The 22635-nt window shown below is 41.4% G+C and overlaps 1 protein-coding gene across 2 annotated transcripts in view; it reads right to left on the bottom strand.

The window, feature by feature from the left end:
- LRRC32 (leucine rich repeat containing 32) overlaps positions 1-120 on the bottom strand; it is a 42656-nt gene extending 42536 nt beyond the window's left edge. For both annotated transcript variants that reach the window (XM_075262998.1, XM_075262997.1), the window contains exon 1: positions 6-120. The gene's annotated coding sequence lies outside the window, so the exon portion shown is untranslated. The remainder of the gene's footprint in view (positions 1-5) is intronic.
- Between the last annotated feature and the right edge of the window lie 22515 nt (positions 121-22635).

Below are 22635 nucleotides of genomic sequence, written 5' to 3'. Positions count from 1 at the left end.
ATTACCTTATCTAAGGAGGAGGTTGCCTGAGATCCTTGGCTTTCTATGAAATAAGGCTTTTGCCAGTTCCTTGAAGTCATTCATCACTGTGCCTTGCTGTTCCTATGTGGGAAGCGTCTCTGGAAACTTTGCAAAACTGAACAGGAACTAAGACATTTTCAGGGAAATATCCTGCTATCCTTATATGGGACTGCTTTAATTTCTGTGAACCGCAGGGCGGGAGCCAGGTCTTAGTGCTAGTAGTGTTAATGGGAGGAAACAGGACAGGACTCAGCTCAAGGAAAGTGCAAAAGGAGAGCCACTGTCTTATCTAGTATATCAGTCTTATATATTACCTGGTACTGTCAGGGGACTGCCCAGAGGAGCAAATACCCAGCACTATACAGCGATGTCATCTACATAACCGGATGAGTCACTATATAAATTCATTGCATTATTCATTACTGATCCTAAGTTACATCCTGTATTATACTCCAGAGCTGCGCTCACTATTCTGCTGGTACAGTCACTGTGTACATACATTACATTACTTATCCTGTATTATACTCCAGAGCTGCGCTCACTATTCTGCTGGTACAGTCACTGTGTACATACATTACATTACTTATCCTGTATTATACTCCAGAGCTGCGCTCACTATTCTGCGGGTACAGTCACTGTGTACATACATTACATTACTTATCCTGTATTATACTCCAGAGCTGCGCTCACTATTCTGCTGGTACAGTCACTGTGTACATACATTACATTACTTATCCTGTATTATACTCCAGAGCTGCACTCACTATTCTGCTGGTACAGTCACTGGGTACATACATTACATTACTTATCCTATATTATACTCCAGAGCTGCGCTCACTATTCTGCTGGTGCAGTCACTGTGTACATACATTACTTATCCTGTATTATACTCCAGAGCTGCGCTCACTATTCTGCTGGTACAGTCACTGTGTACATACATTACATTACTTATCCTGTATTATACTCCAGAGCTGCACTCACTATTCTGCTGGTGCAGTCACTGTGTACATACATTACATTACTTATCCTGTATTATACTCCAGAGCTGCACTCACTATTCTGCTGGTACAGTCACTGGGTACATACATTACATTACTTATCCTGTATTATACTCCAGAGCTGCGCTCACTATTCTGCTGGTACAGTCACTGGGTACATACATTACATTACTTATCCTGTATTATACTCCAGAGCTGCGCTCACTATTCTGCTGGTACAGTCACTGTGTACATACATTACATTACTTATCCTGTATTATACTCCAGAGCTGCACTCACTATTCTGCTGGTACAGTCACTGTGTACATACATTACATTACTTATCCTGTATTATACTCCAGAGCTGCGCTCACTATTCTGCTGGTGCAGTCACTGGGTACATACATTACATTACTTATCCTGTATTATACTCCAGAGCTGCGCTCACTATTCTGCTGGTGCAGTCACTGGGTACATACATTACATTACTTATCCTGTATTATACTCCAGAGCTGCGCTCACTATTCTGCTGGTGCAGTCACTGTGTACATACATTACATTACTTATCCTGTATTATACTCCAGAGCTGCGCTCACTATTCTGCTGGTGCAGTCACTGGGTACATACATTACATTAGGCAGTCTCTGTATGAGCTGAGCCTCGATTGTTATCAGTGAAGGTTTTTTCTTTTACCAGACTTCAATAGTTTTTTTTATTTTCCCCTATATAATGTATTGCTGTATAGATATTTGTACCTCTAAACCCCCGTACATAGTATACAATATAATGTGCTGGTATATAGAGCTATATCTTTACATATTGATGCTTTATCCGATGATATTATGCAGAGAAATAAAATATACTATTGGAATTTGGTAACTGACAATTCCCCTATTGAGAATAATAGACGTAGTTGCTCAAAACCTGGATCATACCATGGGGGTTCCCTTTACAACCTCCTCATGAACTTTCATTGCGCTGAGATGACATCATCAAGGTGATCGGGAGCGGAGCCTGAAAACATGGAGACTCCAGGGAAAATCGGGTGATTTGATGTATCTGATGAATATACATTGCATTACTTATATTGTACTGAGCTGTGTACAGCCAGGGCCGAAGTCTCATACCTCCCAAATTTAAAGTTCACCTAATCTTTCCTATTATTTTTCAGGATAGTCTGCTATATACATAACATGATTTCTGGCCATTATATGACTTGTATCTGCAGTTTTAGCAGTTTTCCCCTCTGCCGACTTTATCTCTAATTCTCATTTTTTCCTGAGCTGATGATATCTTCAAGATCAATGGCCCTACATGGAACTTTGTTCTCATGTTTTGGAGCCATGAGAAGCCCCTGCATAGATTGAATGCAACTAGGGGGCAGACACTGGGGTTGGGAGAAGGGAATTCTCAGCTTTAAAATGGTAGCATGGTTGCAATTCTGCTGCTATATAACTAGAGATACAGCCAGTTGAAGACACAGTCAGACTGGGATCTACATCTGATATTCTATGCAGTTCCCATTGTTGAATGTGTATTCAACTGACTGTATCTCTGGATGTATAGCAGCAAGAACCATGGACCAGTTATGGTTTTAACGCTTGGAAACTCAAAAATTTAAGTGACATAGATAGATCCGGAGATACAGTCATTAAAATACCTTCCTCCAGCATCAGCCAATATGAAAGAGGAGCAGGGAATGTATTTCAAATGGCTGAAATCTGCGTTCTATGACTCTTAAAGCTGTGAGACTTAAAACTGTAACTAGTTCATAATTCTAGCTGCTATATTACCAGAGATACAACCAGATGAAGAAACAGTCAGACTGGGACCTACATCCGATATTCTATGCAGCTCCCCTTGTTGAATGTGTATTCAACTGACTGTATCTCTGGATGTATAGCAGCAAGTACCATGGACCAGTTACAGTTTTAAAGCTAGGAAACTCAAAAATCTAAGTGCCATAGATCCAGAGATACAGTCATTAAAGTACCTCCCTCAAGCATCAGTTTGTCACCTCAGCCAATATGAAAGAGGAGCAGGGAATGGACTTCAAATGGTTGAATTCTGGGTTCTATGACACTTAAATCTCTGAGACTTAAAACTGTAGCTATTTTGTAGTTCTAGCTGATATACAACCAGGGATACAGCCAGTTTAAGACACTGACAGCAGTGGGAATTGCACAGAATGGCAGATTTAGCGCCAACTCTGACTTTTTTTAATGTAGATTGTGAGCCCCATATAGGGATCACAATGTACTTTTTTTTCCCTATCAGTAGGTCTTTGTAGAATGGGAGGCAATTCACACAAACATCTGGAGAACATGCAAAAACCTTGGAGATGTTGTTCCTGGTGGGATTTGGACCCAGGACACTAGCACTACAAGGCTGTAGTGCTAACCACTGAGTCACCATGTTGCCCCTATGCCAACTCTGACTTTGTCCTTAATTGACTGTATCTCTAGTTGTATAGCAGCTAGAGACATGGACCAGTTACAGATTAAAAGTGCATAATCTCACAGCTTTAAGTGCCATAGATCCCTAGATATAACCATTTGAAGTCCATCTCCTCCCCTATACTGACTGAGGTGAGGAATTGATACTGAAAGGGAGAATTCAAATGGTTGTATCTTGGGATCTATGACACTTTGAGTTGAGCTGTAGCCTTAAAGCTGTAAATGGGTTGTGGTTCTTGCTGCTATAGAACTGGAGATACCGATAATTGAAGTCACATAGAACGGCAGATGTAGCTTTCATTCTGACTGTGTCTATAACTGGCTGTATCTCTAGTTGTATAGCAGCTTGAACCGCAATCCAAGACTCCTCACATAGATCCTGGGATACAGCAATTTGAAGTCCATCCTCCATGCTGGCTGAGGCTGAGGTCGAGTGAAATGACTATATCTCAGAATGTATGGCATCTAGAGGAGTACAATGGTGGGGATAACAGGGGAGGTACAGACTGGGGCTATAACACTACAGAAAGAGAAAGGCAGCTGGTAATGTGTTTTGCAATATAACTTATTAGAAAGTGAGAAAGAGAGAGCAGGAGCCGGTCCATGTACAGTCTATGGGAGACATCATGGCAACTAAACTCCACCACAAGTTCAGGGAGAACTGAAAACTAGAGATAAAACCTGCAGAGGAGAAAACTGCAGAATACAAGTTACATAATGGCCAGAAATAGTAATAAACCTCATGTACTCACACGTGGCAGCGTATCCTGAACAGTCATCCAAAGGATTAGGTATACTACAAGTCTATGAGTATGGGAAGAGGAGCAGAGCTATAGAGACTAGGGATGAGCAAACAGTGAAATATTCAATGTTCGTTATTCGTTTCGAATAGCCCCTCAATATTCGACTATTCGAACGAATATTGAACCCCATTATAGTCTATGGGAAAAATGCTCATTTCAGGGGAAGCCACACTTCGACTCAGGAGAGTCACCAAGTCCACTATCACACCCCAGGAAATGCTGCTGACACCTCTGGAAAGCAACTGGGACAGCAGGGGAAGCATGTCTGGGGGCATCTAGCAAGCCAGGATCTCGTCAGGATCCCTGTCAGCTTGCGATATGCCGGAGCTTACTTTTTCCCATAGGAATGCATTGACCAGCTTTGATTGGCCGAATGCCATACAGAGTACAGCATTCGGCCAATCAATGCTGGTTCTGCCAGAGGAGGTGGAGTCTAAGATCGGTCCACAGCAGTCTCCATTGTGGTCCGATCTCAGATGTAGCAGTGTTGAACGCACAGGTGTAGCAGAGCTGGCCATGCGCTGAGCTCTGCTACACCAGAGATGCATCTCTGGTGTAGCAGAGCTCAGCGCACACTCAGCTCTGCTACACCTGTGCGCTCAACACTGCTACATCTGAGATCGGACCACAATGCTTGGGTGTAGCATAGCTCAGCGCACACTCAGCCCTGCTACATCTCGGGTGTAGCAGAGCTCAGTGCACGGCCAGCTCTGCTACACCTGTGCGCTCAACAATGCTACATCTGAGATCGTACCACAATGCTCGGGTGTAGCATAGCTACAATGCATCTCGGGTGTAGCAGAGCTCAGTGCACGGCCAGCTCTGCTACACCTGTGTGCTCAACACTGCTACATCTGCGATTGGACCGATCTGCTGTGGACCGATCTTAGACTCCGCCTCCTCCGGCAGAACCAGCGTTGATTGGCCGAATGCTGTACTCTGTATGGCATTCGGTCAATCAACGCTGGTCAATGAATTCCTATGGGAAAAAGTCAGCTCCCCCATATCACAAGCTGACAGGGATCCCGACCAGATAGAGCCCCAAAGAGCTGGGTGAGTGACATTCCCCCCTAAATAAAGGTAATCCCTAGCTAACCCTGCCTGTACATCTGTCCCTGTCTCACAGTCACATAGTTCACAGTCCCAAATTAATCAAATGTTAAATCCACTACTCGTCTAAATTGGAGGTCACCTGATTTAGCCAGGCAATTACTTATTATGATTTTTTTTTTCGATGCCTCTATTGTCGTAGTTCCTGTCCCACCTCCTCTGCACAGTTATTGGTGCAAAAAAAGCGCCAGGGAAGGTGGGAGGGGATACGAATTTTTAGTGCGTTTGCTTCGTGTTATTCGATTGTAATCTAACACCTTGAACGGCCTGATATTTGATCGAATATCAATTCGATCGAACGCCGTTCGCTCATCTCTAATAGAGACAGCTGTGTATGAGAAAGAGATATAATAGAGATATAATAATACATCAAAAAGCATGAAAATATGCAATATACAAATATATTATATGGACAGTTACAAGTAACACCAAGATGGAATAAGGGGAGTCCATTGTCTCATTGAGATGAAAGTATAGACAGCACGAAATGAATGAAAAAGAAAAGAATATAACTACTATAATACTGCTCCTATGTACAAGAATATAACTACTATAATACTGCTCCTATGTACAAGAATATAACTACTATAATACTGCCCCTATGTACAAGAATATAACTACTATAATACTGCCACTATGTAAAAGAATATAACTACTATAATACTGCTCCTATGTACAAGAATATAACTACTATAATACTACTCCTATGTACAAGAGTATAACTACTATAATACTGCTCCTATGTACAAGAATATAACTACTATAATACTGCCCCCTATGTACAAGAATATAACTACTATAATACTGCCCCCTATGTACAAGAATATAACTACTATAATACTACCTCCTATGTACAAGAATATAACTACTATAATACTACTCCTATGTACAAGAATATAACTACTATAATACTGCTCCTATGTACAAGAATATAACTACTATAATACTACCTCCTATGTACAAGAATATAACTACTATAATACTACTCCTATGTACAAGAATATAACTACTATAATACTGCTCCTATGTACAAGAATATAACTACTATAATACTACTCCTATGTACAAGAGTATAACTACTATAATACTGCTCCTATGTACAAGAATATAACTACTATAATACTGCCCCCTATGTACAAGAATATAACTACTATAATACTGCCCCCTATGTACAAGAATATAACTACTATAATACGACTCCTATGTACAAGAATATAACTACTATAATACTGCTCCTATGTACAAGAATATAACTACTATAATACTGCCCCCTATGTACAAGAATATAACTACTATAATACTGCCCCCTATGTACAAGAATATAACTACTATAATACTACCTCCTATGTACAAGAATATAACTACTATAATACTACTCCTATGTACAAGAATATAACTACTATAATACTGCTCCTATGTACAAGAATATAACTACTATAATACTACCTCCTATGTACAAGAATATAACTACTATAATACTACTCCTATGTACAAGAATATAACTACTATAATACTGCTCCTATGTACAAGAATATAACTACTATAATACTACTCCTATGTACAAGAGTATAACTACTATAATACTGCTCCTATGTACAAGAATATAACTACTATAGTACTACTCCTATGTACAAGAATATAACTACTATAATACTACTCCTATGTACAAGAGTATAACTACTATAATACTGCCCCCTATGTACAAGAATATAATTACTATAATACTGCCCCCTATGTACAAGAATATAACTACTATAATACGACTCCTATGTACAAGAATATAACTACTATAATACTGCTCCTATGTACAAGAATATAACTACTATAATACTGCCCCCTATGTACAAGAATATAACTACTATAATACTGCCCCCTATGTACAAGAATATAACTACTATAATACTACCTCCTATGTACAAGAATATAACTACTATAATACTGCCCCCTATGTACAAGAATATAACTACTATAATACTGTTCCTATGTACTAGAATATAACTACTATAATACTGCTCCTATGTACAAGAATATAACTACTATAATACTGTTCCTATGTACTAGAATATAACTACTATAATACTGCTCCTATGTACTAGAATATAACTACTATAATACTGCTCCTATGTACAAGAATATAACTACTATAATACTACTCCTATGTACAAGAATATAACTACTATAATACTACTCCTATGTACAAGAATATAACTACTATAATACTACTCCTATGTACAAGAATATAACTACTATAATACTACTCCTATGTACAAGAATATAACTACTATAATACTACTCCTATGTACAAGAATATAACTACTATAATACTGCTCCTATGTACAAGAATATAACTACTATAATACTGCTCCTATGTACTAGAATATAACTACTATAATACTGTTCCTATGTACAAGAATATAACTACTATAATACTGCTCCTATGTACAAGAATATAACTACTATAATACTGCTCCTATGTACAAGAATATAACTACTATAATACTGCTCCTATGTACAAGAATATAACTACTATAATACTACCTCCTATGTACAAGAATATAACTACTATAATACTGCTCCTATGTACAAGAATATAACTACTATAATACTACTCCTATGTACAAGAATATAACTACTATAATACTGCTCCTATGTACAAGAATATAACTACTATAATACTGCCTCCTATGTACAAGAATATAACTACTATAATACTGCCTCCTATGTACAAGAATATAACTACTATAATACTGCTCCTATGTACAAGAATATAACTACTATAATACTACTCCTATGTACAAGAATATAACTACTATAATACTGCTCCTATGTACAAGAATATAATTACTATAATACTACTCCTATGTACAAGAATATAACTACTATAATACTACTCCTATGTACAAGAATATAACTACTATAATACTACTCCTATGTACAAGAATATAACTACTATAATACTACTCCTATGTACAAGAATATAACTACTATAATACTACTCCTATGTACAAGAATATAACTACTATAATACTGCTCCTATGTACAAGAATATAATTACTATAATACTGCTCCTATGTACAAGAATATAACTACTATAATACTACTCCTATGTACAAGAATATAATTCATCTTCTATGTCCAGTTTTGTAAGCCTATTTCTATTTATCAGTAATGTCTTTGGTTATTCGCGGTTATAGAGAGTACATCCTAGTCTGGAGGTCCATCTTCCATTGATCTGAATCATCATTATGCAATACTTTATTTCTCCTGTGGGGGTGCTGCAGGGTAATGAAATGATTACTGACGTGTTTCCCCACCTAGAACAATTAGTCCAATAACGGTCTCAGCAGACGAGCACTCTGTGACTGGTTCATTGTCAGTGGAATCCTGTATGATGTCGGAATCGTCTAAGAACCCCTTTAAGGTGCTGAGAACATCGATGATGATAATTGGGTTCGGTCATTGGAAGAGCGTCCAAGAATCTGATCTAAGTTCTGGAGAAGGTCCCATTGGCTTTTCTTGAGGGATTCTTAGCACATTTACTCACTACAACTTCCCAGTTACTCAGATCATTTTTCTATGAGCAGGTCATTGTTCGGATACCAGTGACCTGACTTGGAGGTTTCTAAATTATGGGAGGTGATCGGAAAGAAAAACATATCTTCATTACCAACGGAGCTGCTATCCATTAAAAGTCATAGCTTGGACATCTGTGAGGTATTCCGTTCCGCGTTGTTGTTTCTGGAGCCGTTTATTTGACTTTCCCTATCTTTGTAGTGGGACTGTTTTGTAGAGTTTAAGAGGCGATGGGTACAGCGCAGCCCGCGGAGAAGACTCTCGTAAAACAGATCCCAAATGGAGAACGTTAGAACATCAGTCAGGTCAGGAATTCTTGAGGTTAGTCACAAAAATTGCAACATACATGGTAACAGAAAACAGATCTGAGAAACTATGTCTGACTAGTGGGAGGAAGTTACGATATAGTGAGGCATTACAGCTAAGGACTGATGTGAAGAGACTTTGGTCAACTTCTAGGGAATAGGGACCTCAAAGTCGACCAAAGTCATTAGAACAAGACCATCAACCCGAAGAATGTGGTGAGTGGTGGAGTTAATAAGATCTTACACACTATATCACGATGATGTTATTACGGGTCCATTCTGGAGGTGGAACCTCCAAGCCTATTGTGGAGGTGGACCTTGTAAGCCTCTACTGGAGGTGGATCTTGTAACTTTGTACTGGAGGTGCATCTTCTAAGTCTCTACTGGAGGTGTTTCTTCTAATTCTCTACTGGAGATGAACTTTCTAAGTCACTACTAGAGGTGGACCTTCTAACTCTCTACTGGAGGTGCATCTTTTAAGTCTCTACTGGAGGTGGGCCTTCTTAGTCTCTACTGGAGGTGCATCTTCTAAGCCTTTACTGGAGGTGGACCTTCTAAGTCGATACTAGAGGTGGACCTTCTAACTCTCTACTGGAGGTGCATCTTCTTAGTCTCTACTGGAGGTGCATCTTCTAAGCCTTTACTGGAGGTGGACCTTCTAAGTCGATACTGGAGGTGGACCTTCTAACTCTCTACTGGAGGTGCATCTTCTTAGTCTCTACTGGAGGTGGACTTTCTAAGTCTCTACTGGAGGTGCATCTTCTAAGTCTCTACTGGAGGTGGGCCTTCTAAGCCTCTACTGGAGGTGGACCATCTAAGTAAGAGAGAGTCACACAGTGAGAAATGGGAGCCCGAAGAAAAGAAAAGGCAGTTAGTGAGGTGCATCTTCTAAGGGTCCCTTCACATGGAGTATTTTGGCAAAATTCACGTGTAAAAATAAGACTCCCATTGACTTCAATGACATTTTACACGTGTATTTTGATGTGTATTTTGACGTGTTTTTTTACACGTGTAAAAAAAATGCCAATGAAGTCAATGGGAGTCTGATTTTTACACGTGTATTTTTTACATGTGTATTTTGCCAAAATACATGCACGTTTACTCCGTGTAAAGGGGCCCTAAGTCTCTGCTGGAGGTGGCCCTTTAAGCGTCCACTGAAGGTGGACCTTCTTAGTCTCTACTGAAAGTGGATCTTCTAACTCTCTACTGAAAGTGGATCTTCTAACTCTCTACTGGAGGTGGATCTTCTAAGCCGCTACTGGAGAGGGACCTTCTACGTCTGTACTGGAGGTGCATGTTCTAAGTCTCTACTGGAGGTGGCCTTTTAAGCATCCATTGGAGGTGAACCTACTTAGTCTTTACTGAAAGTGGATGTTCTCAGTCTCTACTGGAGTTGGACCTTCTGCGTCTCTACTGGAAGTGGATTTTCTAAGCCTCTACTGAAGGTGGATCTTCTAAGCCTCCACTAGAAGAGGACCTTCTAAGCTTCTACTGGAGAAAGACATTCTAAGCCTCTACTGAAGATGGTCCTTCTAAGGCTCTACTGGAGGTGGATCTTGTAACTCTCTACTGGAGGTGGTCCTTCTAAGCTTCTACTGGAGAAAGACATTCTAAGCCTCTACTGGAGGTGGTCCTTCTAAGGCTCTACTGGAGGTGGATCTTGTAACTCTCTACTGGTGGTGGTCCTTCTAAGGCTCTACTGGAGGTGGATCTTCTAAGCTTCCACTCGTGGTGGAATATCCATATAATAACGCAATAAAATACTTATAACACGGTCTCTAGAATCAACCACAAAGGAATGTCTATATAAATGTACCATATGGTTCACCCACAGGCCGAGCAGTGCCCATAATGCTGACATATACAGTAATGTATAGCTGAGCCGGAGATTTGCAAAGGAAAGTGAGGCCTTATAATCAGTGCGGATAATCTGCGGCTCAGACATTTGTTAATGGCTTCCCTCTGTATGTTAACAACCCTTGTGGGTTTGGCATGACTTGTCTTACTCATTGGCGTGCTCGGTGCCAGATGTGGGAGCCTTGCTATGAGCGGGGGCTAAGTTCCATCAAAGAATACTTTCCCTTGTTCTTCGCACCGTCTAATTACTTAATGAATGGAATTCTTGTAGACCTTCTGACCAGGAGTCTTATTGCTAAAGCAAACAGGAAACCGCAGGTAGAAATCTGTCCCGATGTTCCATTAAACTACGATCCTACATTACGAAAATCCAAAAAGTTTCACGACTCTGTAGATCTCTGCTCTGTCAGACATGGTCGATATACTGCACATCGTCCATGCAAAGTCAAGAACATCTCGGCAGGTTCTGTAGACCACACAGTTCAAAGGTTGGGGATGGACTCTGTTGTAAGGGGCAATAAAAGGAGCAAATCACCTGAGGCCCAAAGGAAGAACCTGAACGTGGTTCTAAAAATCAGTTCCCTATATTTTTGAGTAGTCAGTCGTAGTAGACGGGCAGCCTGTTCTATGACCGTATAAGTCTTCATATATGGTGTCCTATTAGTTGTACTGTTGCTAATAATCACATTATGGCTGCAGCACATTTTACATTCCTCTCTCAGGCTGGCGTATATAGAATAAGAGCAGTCTGCCCTGTTCCCCTATCCATTATTACTCCTACTGGTTTCTTTACATTTAATTCTGCCAGGAGTAACTGTACAACAGCAAACAAATAGCTGAGAAAAGCCCAAGTGACCATAATATAGGAGATACTGGAACACTGAACTGCAAATACAGGGCAAATACATGCAGGTATGACACAGGAACAGAGAAATTTATGGGCACTCTCAGCTTGAATAATATCCCATCTATAACCACACGAGCAGCCAGAAGTAGTTACAAGTACATAGAAGACTGGTGTTACATTGTAAGATGTGATATATACAGAATGTTCTGTCCAGTGCACAGAGAAAGCTGTTTGCAGATGTGCGTAGGGGATGTGAGGAAAATCAGCCCCTCCCCTCTCCGTTCACTTTGTCCTCCCCTTACACATGTTGCTTTTCTAATGTATTTATGGATGTAACTTCCCTACTAACAGGGAGTGAACGGCAGCACAGTTAGAAGGGAGACACCTAGTGGTAGGAACGTTAGAGAGCTTTTTCAGGCAGAAAGCAGCAACATTTTTAATTAAAGTGCATTACATTTTGCTCCAGAATCACATGATCTATGAAATTAGAGGTAAATCTACCAGATTATCATAACGTAAGGGTATCATAAGCAAAGGGTTCATTGACAAACCCAGCTCTGCTACATCTGAAGCTCCTAAGCCCTGGAATCCTGGAGCTGTACAGAGCAGAGATTGATTTCCAGTTTCCGAGTCCCTGGGATTCCCCTTGTATATCTATTGGAAGCACCTGAGTGAGATCAAGCATGGCAAGAACAAGGGGTCCATGGCGGTGCTGCAGATGTGGACGCCTCTTTGTGTAACTGGATATTCCTGGCCCAGATCTGAAATCTTTTGATCATTAATGACTTGTTTAGTCTCTGACTACAAATGATGGGATCTAGTGGTGGAAATTATATAGAGTACTAAATAAAGACTCGGGTGCCTTGGCGTACATAAGGAAAGGCCATGGGGTCTACAACGGCCCCTAATGATATCAACTGCATCACTGCCAGCCACCAGCAGAGGGCAGACCTAATGACATTTAAGACAGCGGCTCTGCTTATGTCAAGGTCAGACCCAATATAAATGGAAACATCTGACTTCTATCTGTATAGCCATCATCTGAGACCCCAAAACGCAATGCTCCTTGAGTCTATCCCCCCACAATGCACTGCTCCCTGGTAACTGGAAACCACCAGAATCTCCAATTGATCTTTCTATATGAGCAAAGTATAAAACATCCTAAAACAATGAATTAGAAGTCGCCCAAGTATAGACAAAGGCGCCCAATTCTGGGGTCATCTCTTCACAATAGGACGGAACATCCCGATGTAGCAGAGCCACATTTCTGCTGACAATTCTAGCTCTGCTTCATCTATAGACTCCGCTCCCGCAGCGTCTACCTCCGCTCCATGTAATACAATGAGTAATGTCGCCCTGAGGATCCTGAACCGCTACATACAGAACATATTTCAGGGGTTATGTCGATGCATCGAGGGGATTCCGGTCTGACTATCTCGTACTGTACACAATCCAGACATGGCCGACCATCAGAGAGCTGCTGCGCTCGGCATTAACTCAATAATCGCTGCTGGGACGTCCAGAACCTGCTAAACCTCAACAATGAGCTCAAGGCTGCAGGAGAATGGAGAAAACTCCAAGCGCAAAGTCATATTCCTGACCATAGGGGGCAGTATAGAGTTAGAGGCAGTTAGATACCTTCCTTAACTTCTACTTAGCTGGATAGATGTGATATATAAGGGCCTATTATGGCCTCGGGCTGACCTCACATAGCATGGGGTCACCGCTGAGGCCTGTGATTGGACCTTGTGGTCATGTGGGGTACATCTCTAGGTTTTAGGATAGTGACGACATTTCACTCTGTTTACTAAGCCTAATAATAGACTGACACTTCCCAATTCTGTTCACCTCATTTGCATCGCAGACAGGATTGCAATAGAAAATAACACCTCTATAGATAACACCACTGACACAGCATTACATCACTACTGACAATAGATGATGTCATAGCTTAGCTCCTCCCCCTGCCTGCACTGAGCATGTCTAGAAAACTCTCCCACAGACCCCAATAAGTCGCCTCTAGACTATTGCACCCTACGACCATGACTGTGCTGTAAAGCAGATGACTAAATGCTGTTAACAGAGCAGAGGAGAAGCTCAGGCAAGATGGCCGCCTCCATAATTATGAATATTGAGTCATTCTTCTGTTATTCCTCCTGGAAATTCATGAATAAATCAGCATCTGGCATATACCAACTGCGGGGGTGTCCCTGCCTGCCTGAGACTGTCCAATGTCAGACAGGGTAAGGACACGCCCCTATGACATAGACATTTGTCTTTTTTTTCCATAAATTTCCAGGAGGAATAACAGAGGGACACGAGGTGTAACGAAAGATCATCCAGAATTATTTTCCCATGAGGATTACAGATAGATACTATTACTGACATATCAGGAGAGGTGACGAAATCATCTAAAAAAATTGAAAAAATAAAAAATATTCAAATAATATTAATAAAAAAAACACCATAGGGCAAGAATAAAAAAAATCTGTGTATAATGTGAACTTCATATTTCCATTAGACACTAGTGGCGCTGGTGCGAATGAACTACTTAAAGAGTATTATTGCATGTTATATGAGCACTATAGGGTGGTATTATTTAGGTTTTATATGGCAGTATAATCCTGGCACGGTATGGCGGTATTACACAGGCTATCCAGTGAGACTTGGTCCTATACACTATAATATTGTTCCTGCCCAGAATGTGACCATGGCATGGAAAATGCAAAAAAAACAGAGCAGAATTTGTAAGGAATAAACAATGTATATGGCGGTATTATTTTATGTATATGGTCTTGGACAAAGATCAATACTTTATATAGTTAAGAATTTGCAAAAGTGGAGACAAAGCAACAAGTTAGGAAATTTTTGTTTCTTTTGGCTGAATTAAAAGAAAAAAAGAATACTAAATTATGTAAAACTGGAAACCACTCACAATGGGAATCTGGAAATTTGCTGAAAATTAAAAAAAATAAAAATAAATAAATAATGAAATTAAAATAATAATAATAATAATAATAATAATAATAATAATAATAATTTTGATCAAATAAATTTTTAAAAATTCAGATTTTCACCAACCTGTCCAGCAAATGATCCAAGTTCCTTCCAGTGCTCGGAATTAAAAGTTTCCTCCGGGAAGTTCCAGCAACAGAGATAACCCGTGAGCTCATAAAGGACCCCCCCCCCCAGTGCCAGTGAATGGACTTCCCCGCTAGTTATATCACTAGGGTGAATAGATCCCAACTCCCCCAGGTTGTCTCATTATTACGTATCTGAGGTTTATACAAGGAATCGGGAATTTTTCCTCTTTCCATCTTGTGCACTATTTACATTTATACTGATAATAAAGCGGCTGGAACTGATACATTGTAATTGTGTGAGACTCCGGCCCTTCACTTTCACTTGTATTATGTACAGTCACATGACCCAGAGCGCTACTAAACGAAAGATTTACACCTTAATAATAGGTTAGAATAGGTCACCAAATAACACAGAACACAAGTTATTATTACTTCAACTTGCCGGGAAATTTTGCTGTTGTGGTTAAAATCATTGCCTGGAATTATAGAGATGACCTTTAAAGATGGTGATGAATAATGTGAGGTTTCTATAATATCAAAAAGTCCATAGATATAATCCACCTGAAAGTGAGCCCACTATAAACATATATACTGTATAGTAGCATCACTGTGTATGATACTCCAGAGCTGCGCTCACTATTCTGCTGGTACAGTCACTGTGTACATACATTACATTACTTATCCTGTATTATACTCCAGAGCTGGGCTCACTATTCTGCTGGTACAGTCACTGTGTACATACATTACATTACTTATCCTGTATTATACTCCAGAGCTGCACTCACTATTCTGCTGGTAGTCACTGCGTACATACATTACATTACTTATCCTGTATTATACTCCAGAGCTGCTCTCACTATTCTGCTGGTACAGGCACTGTGTACATACATTACATTACTTATCCTATATTATACTCCAGAGCTGCGCTCACTATTCTGCTGGTGCAGTCTCTGTGTACATACATTACATTACTTATCCTGTATTATACTCCAGAGCTGCACTCACTATTCTGCTGGTGCAGTCACTGTGTAATACATTACATTACTTATCCTATATTATACTCCAGAGCTGCGCTCACTATTCTGCTGGTACAGTCACTGTGTACATACATTACATTACTTATCCTGTATTATACTCCAGAGCTGTGCTCACTATTCTACTAGTACAGTCACTGTGTACATACATTACATTACTTATCCTGTATTATACTCCAGAGCTGGGCTCACTATTCTGCTGGTACAGTCACTGTGTACATACATTACATTACTTATCCTGTATTATACTCCAGAGCTGCTCTCACTATTCTGCTGGTACAGGCACTGTGTACATACATTACATTACTTATCCTATATTATACTCCAGAGCTGCGCTCACTATTCTGCTGGTGCAGTCTCTGTGTACATACATTACATTACTTATCCTGTATTATACTCCAGAGCTGCACTCACTATTCTGCTGGTGCAGTCACTGTGTAATACATTACATTACTTATCCTGTATTATACTCCAGAGCTGCGCTCACTATTCTGCTGGTACAGTCACTGTGTACATACATTACATTACTTATCCTGTATTATACTCCAGAGCTGCGCTCACTATTCTGCTGGTACAGTCACTGTGTACATACATTACATTACTTATCCTGTATTATACTCCAGAGCTGTGCTCACTATTCTGCTGGTACAGTCACTGTGTACATACATTACATTACTTATCCTGTATTATGCTCCAGAGCTGCGCTCACTATTCTGCTGGTACAGTCACTGTGTACATACATTACTTATCCTGTATTATACTCCAGAGCTGCGCTCACTATTCTGCTGGTACAGTCACTGTGTACATACATTACATTACTTATCCTGTATTATACTCCAGAGCTGCGCTCACTATTCTGCTGGTACAGTCACTGTGTACATACATTACATTACTTATCCTGTATTATACTCCAGAGCTGCGCTCACTATTCTGCTGGTACAGTCACTGTGTACATACATTACATTACTTATCCTGTATTATACTCCAGAGCTGCGCTCACTATTCTGCTGGTGCAGTCACTATGTACATACATTACATTACTTATCCTGTATTATACTCCAGAGCTGCGCTCACTATTCTGCTGGTGCAGTCACTGTGTACATACATTACATTACTTATCCTGTATTATACTCCAGAGCTGCGCTCACTATTCTGCTGGTACAGTCACTGTGTACATACATTACATTACTTATCCTGTATTATACTCCAGAGCAGCGCTCACTATTCTGCTGGTACAGTCACTGTGTACATACATTACATTACTTATCCTGTATTATACTCCAGAGCTGCGCTCACTATTCTGCTGGTACAGTCACTGTGTACATACATTACATTACTTATCCTGTATTATACTCCAGAGCTGCGCTCACTATTCTGCTGGTACAGTCACTGTGTACATACATTACATTACTTATCCTGTATTATACTCCAGAGCTGCGCTCACTATTCTGCTGGTGCAGTCACTGTGTACATACATTACTTATCCTGTATTATACTCCAGAGCTGCGCTCACTATACATTACGTTACTTATCCTTTTCTGTACCTGCGGTGCTCTCTATGTTGACGCTCAGATTTACATTAGTCAGTTACACATGAGCACTGAACACTTTCCTTTTCGTTTTGGCGATTTTCTTCTTACGCACATTTTGTTAATCTAGGAAACCTTTTAGTACTTTTGCTATCCTGGGGAAGTTGTGGTCATTCACTCTGTTGCTCATGGGAGGAAGTCTGTCTGCCTCCATTCACTTCCACTAGGTGGTTACAGACCCTATAATTGATCTGTCAATCTTTCCACTGCACAGGTCGTGACCTCTGACCCCCCCGGCTCTGGCTATGAGGTTATGAGCATTTCAGTATGTTACGCTCCACTTGTACAGGTTTGTAGGTCCTTTGTCCTCCTGCAGACATTTGCTGACTATAATATTTTGTATACACCGGTTATCCCATTAATGTACAGTATGTGTTTAGGTTATATGAGATAAGAACATCGTGACTGCTGTTTATTAAAGAAACAGCACCACACCTGTCTTCAGGTTGTGCTTGGTATTACACTCAGTTTCATTGAAGTTAGTAAAGTTTTTTTTTTTTTTTTTTATAGACAGACCAATAATAGATGGACATTTATGTCCTGACCCCATTCATGGTGATCACAATTTTTTTTTCTACTTGGATTTTCACTGTCATGTCACATGATCAGTCAATTTCCATTTGATAAGCCTCTTCCTCTTGTCTCCATCTGCAACTTAAATGACATCACCAAGAATCTTGTCTCCTTGGAGGCATAGCTGCCATGGTCACAAGCAGTAACTCACATAATATCTCAAGAAAATAAAGGATGGGGAGGCCCCACCCATGAAGAGCACAAGGCAGCAACTCCCCACCCATGAATAATACATGACAGCAAGTCTCCACCTTTGAAGAGCAAGGGGCAGGGAGACAAGATCCATAAAGAGTGAAGCGATGGCGAGGTTCAACATATAAAGAGAACAGAGCAGCTAGCCTCCAACTATGAAGAACAAAAAATTGGAGGCTCCGCCTATGAGGAAAACATTACTAGAAGACCACGCCCATGAGGAGTACAGAGTTGGGAGGATTCACCATTGAAGAGCATAGGGTAAGGAAGCTCCACCTATGAGGACAAGAATGTTAGGAGACTCCACCCATAAAGAGTACAAGATAGCAAGTCTCCACTATGAAGAAACGGGGCAGGAAGACTTCACTTATAGAAAGTATAAAGAGAACAAGGCAGTTGAACTTTTGAAGATTGCAGAATTTGGAGGCTCCTCCTATGAGGATAGTAAAGCAAGGACACTTCACCCATGAGTACAGGGTGGCAAGTATCCTTCTAAGAAGAGAAGGGGGCAAGAAGAATTCACTCATAATTAGTAAATGTAAAAAAGTTCCACATATAATGAGAACAAGGAATTTAGGCCATGAAGAATATGGAATTTAGAGGTTCCTCCTATGAGGAGAACAAGACAAGGACACTCCACCCATGAGGAGTACAAGGTTGAAAGTATTTACCAATGAAGAGTATAGAGTAAGGAAGCTCCACCTACGAGGGCAACATGATAAACTATCTCCACCCATGAAGAGTACAAGACAAGGTAGCCCCATTGTCATACTGGGGTTTCTCGGACCCATCAGATGTAATGATTCTGGAGACCCACTGTCCATCAACCCCACAATTTGGGCCCGACAATTTGCATAGAGCCTTGGATCAACCAGTCATCTCCAAAAAAATGCAAATTAAAAATTTCCAAGCCCCTCTTGAACGGCACGTCCAGATCATGGGAGGATCCTTAAACCCTTGGTCTAGTCATCTCTGTACTTAAAATTTGATGTAAGAAAGGCATCCAAAAAATTTCGATCTTAAGCTGATGGATTGACCACCACCACTTCCTGAACTTCCAAATTTGTTATATTTCGACAGAATCAGCCAAGTCATAAGAGAGGTGAAGACGTCGATGGGAGATGATTTATGTGGTCAGAAGTTCTGGAAAGGAAAATATTCCAAAATTCTAAACAAAAATAAAAGTCATCCATTCTGCAACCCAAGCTGACTACGAGGAGAATCACCGGAGGGCTTGGATGTTTTTGAAGTCTCCGATGACACATTTGTCCTTCATCTCTAGCTTCGGCGCGTCTCAGACAGGAAATGAGCTGGTTTTCCGGTCAATGTATCTCTGGCGCATCCTCTGGGATAGGAAGAACCTTGGGCCATGTTGACAGGTTTACACGCTCGGCTCATCACACCGGGGTCAGATGTTCGGGAGATTTTTTTCTTCTAGTATTTAATCTACGTGTGGGTTCGGGGATTCGATCAGATAACCTGACCACAAAACTTTTACTGAAACCCAACGGCGAAGACAGAATGTAATTGTAACCAAATCAGAAGAAAAGTATTTGACTCTGGATTTTTGGAACCAAAAAGTTCACTTTTTAGTTATTCATTCTTGGTGCCTGACAATACGTTGTTGTGGTGATCGGACCACCGAGGGAGTCTAAAGATGGAAGAAAAATAAAATTAAAAATTTTAACCCCTTCCCGACACCCATTCAGGTATTTAAATATGGCGGCCATTCAGGAGATGAGCGGCCGGCAGGTGCGGCACGGCCCGGACCTAACGCAACGGTCCCAGTCGGCATGTCCCGATTTCAGCTCATCGGTGTCCTACGGGTATGCGTTTAAAGCAGGAGCTGTCACAGCTCAGCTCCTGCTTTAACGCTGCGCTCCGGCATTTGTAGGTGCGATGTGATGACGTCAAATCGCGCCTACAACTATGTGTATGAGTGAGAGAGCGGAGAGAGCGGCGGGGGAGCGAGGGAAGGTGAGTGTGTTTTTGATTTAAACATTAAGGTGGAACATAATGTAGGGGGTCCATGAAACTGGGGGCAGCTGGGGGGGGAGAACGGCATGACACTGGGGCAGATGAAGGGGGGGAGAACGGCATGACACTGGGGAAGATGAAGGGGGGAGAACGGCATGACACTGGAACAGATGAAGGGGGGAGAATAGCATGACACTGGGGCAGATGAAGGGGGGAAGAACGGCATGACACTGGGGCAGATGAAGGGGAGGAGAATAGCATGACACTGGGGCAGATGAAGGGGGGGAGAACGGCATGACACTGGGGCAGATGAAGGGGGGAGAACAGCATGACACTGGGGCAGATGAAGGGGGGGAGAACGGCATGACACTGGGGCAGATGAAGGGAGGGAGAATGGCATGACACTGGGGCAGATGAAGGGGGGAGAACAGCATGACACTGGGGCAGATGAAGGGGGGGAGAACGGCATGACACTGGGGCAGATGAAGGGGGGAGAACAGCATGACACTGGGGCAGATGAAGGGGGGGAGAACGGCATGACACTGGGGCAGAGATGGGGGGCCATGAAACTGTGGGCAGATGAAGGGGGGGAGAATGGCATGACACTGGGGCAGATGAAGGGGAGGAGAATAGCATGACACTGGGGCAGATGAAGGGGGGGAGAATGGCATGACACTGGGGCAGAGATGGGGGGGACCATGAAACTGTGGGCAGATGTAGGTGGGGGGGAGGACAGCATGACACTGGGGCAGAGACGGGGGGAGAATGGCATATAACTGGGCAGAAATGGGGGGACGTGAAACTGGGGACAGAGATGGAGGGGGGACATGAAACTGGGGGCAGATGAACGGTGCATATGAAACTGGGGGAGAGATTGAGGGGGGACATATAATTTGCATGCAGAAGACGGAAACTCAGAACGGACTCCGGGCGCTAGTGTGAACCTAGCGTCACTAGTTAAAAAAACGCCTCAAAAACGCATTTTTAGAGCTAATTTTTTTAAAAAAATCCTGGCGGGGGACCCTCAGACCCCCTGTTCCCCTGGAGGGTATTCCATACCTCCCAGACCCCCCGGTAAGTAGGACCCCGCCAAAGTCAATTGCCCAGGGCCCCGCAAAGTCTGGATCCGTCACTGGCGGCCGGTCTCTGCTGTGTTGTATAGCAAAGACCCGGCATTAACGCCCGTGATCAGTGGCCTCGCTCAAAGTGAACGGGTGCCACCATTTTGGGTAGGAAAAAGTTCTGGGTGTCGGAATACGGCAACGCAAATAATTTTTTTCTTTTCCAAACTTTAGATTTTTTGGCTGTCTTTAAAAAAATAACAAAAATTACATAAATTTGTCATAAAATTAGTTCTTCCTTGAGACAAGTTTGAGGTTTGATGGACATTGGAATTTGGGAATTTGGGTCCTTATGACTTTTCCCAAGGGTCAGATCTGGCTCTAGTGGGAAGGGTGGAATTATAACTAGAGAACTATTGGGTCCAGAAGTAAGCCACCTACCCTGCGGCCCGGGCCCCTGAGGTCAGCACTAGAGGCCCGCAGTACGGCCTGTCCTCCATCTTGTCACCTGTCTGGAATTTTCAATTTTCTTTTGAATGAATGTCTTACAAATATGGAGAAAGGAGAAAAAACAAGAATTTTGCTTTCCCATTTCCTAAATTCCTGAGCTGCTCCATCCATAATAGAAAGTTCCTGAGCGTCAGCAAATCTGCGCCAGTAAAATATCCCCGTAAATACTTTTACCATAGGCTGCAAATTCTTTATGAAGAGAACCTTGTCCTATACAGTGGCAGCGCCCAGAGGTGTAACATGAAGCGTCCGGGCACCAGGATACAGTCTGCGGCAGGGCCCCGTATACAATGTAGCATTTATTATACAAGTATCTATTCACATAGTGGAGGAACCTGAAGGGGCCCCTCAGGCTCCAGGAGAGACTTCACACCATCTATCGCTCCAACTGGGGATCTGATGTCTCAGGATGGAATCAAGAACTAGTTCTACATAGTATTCTATTGTATTCTATTCTATTATCTATCTATCTATCTATCTATCTCCTATCTATCTATCTATCATCTATCTATCTATCTATCTATCATCTATCTATCTATCTATCTATCTATCTATCTATCATCTATCTATCTATCTATCTATCTATCTATCTATTATCTATCTATCTATCTATCTATCTATCTATCTATCTATCTCCTATCTATCTATCTATCTATCTATCTCCTAT

Source organism: Leptodactylus fuscus, chromosome 2 (genome assembly GCF_031893055.1).
Source record: "Leptodactylus fuscus isolate aLepFus1 chromosome 2, aLepFus1.hap2, whole genome shotgun sequence".
In the NCBI taxonomy this organism is placed as follows: Eukaryota; Metazoa; Chordata; class Amphibia; order Anura; family Leptodactylidae; genus Leptodactylus; species Leptodactylus fuscus.
This window is presented reverse-complemented; position numbering and strand designations above follow the sequence as displayed.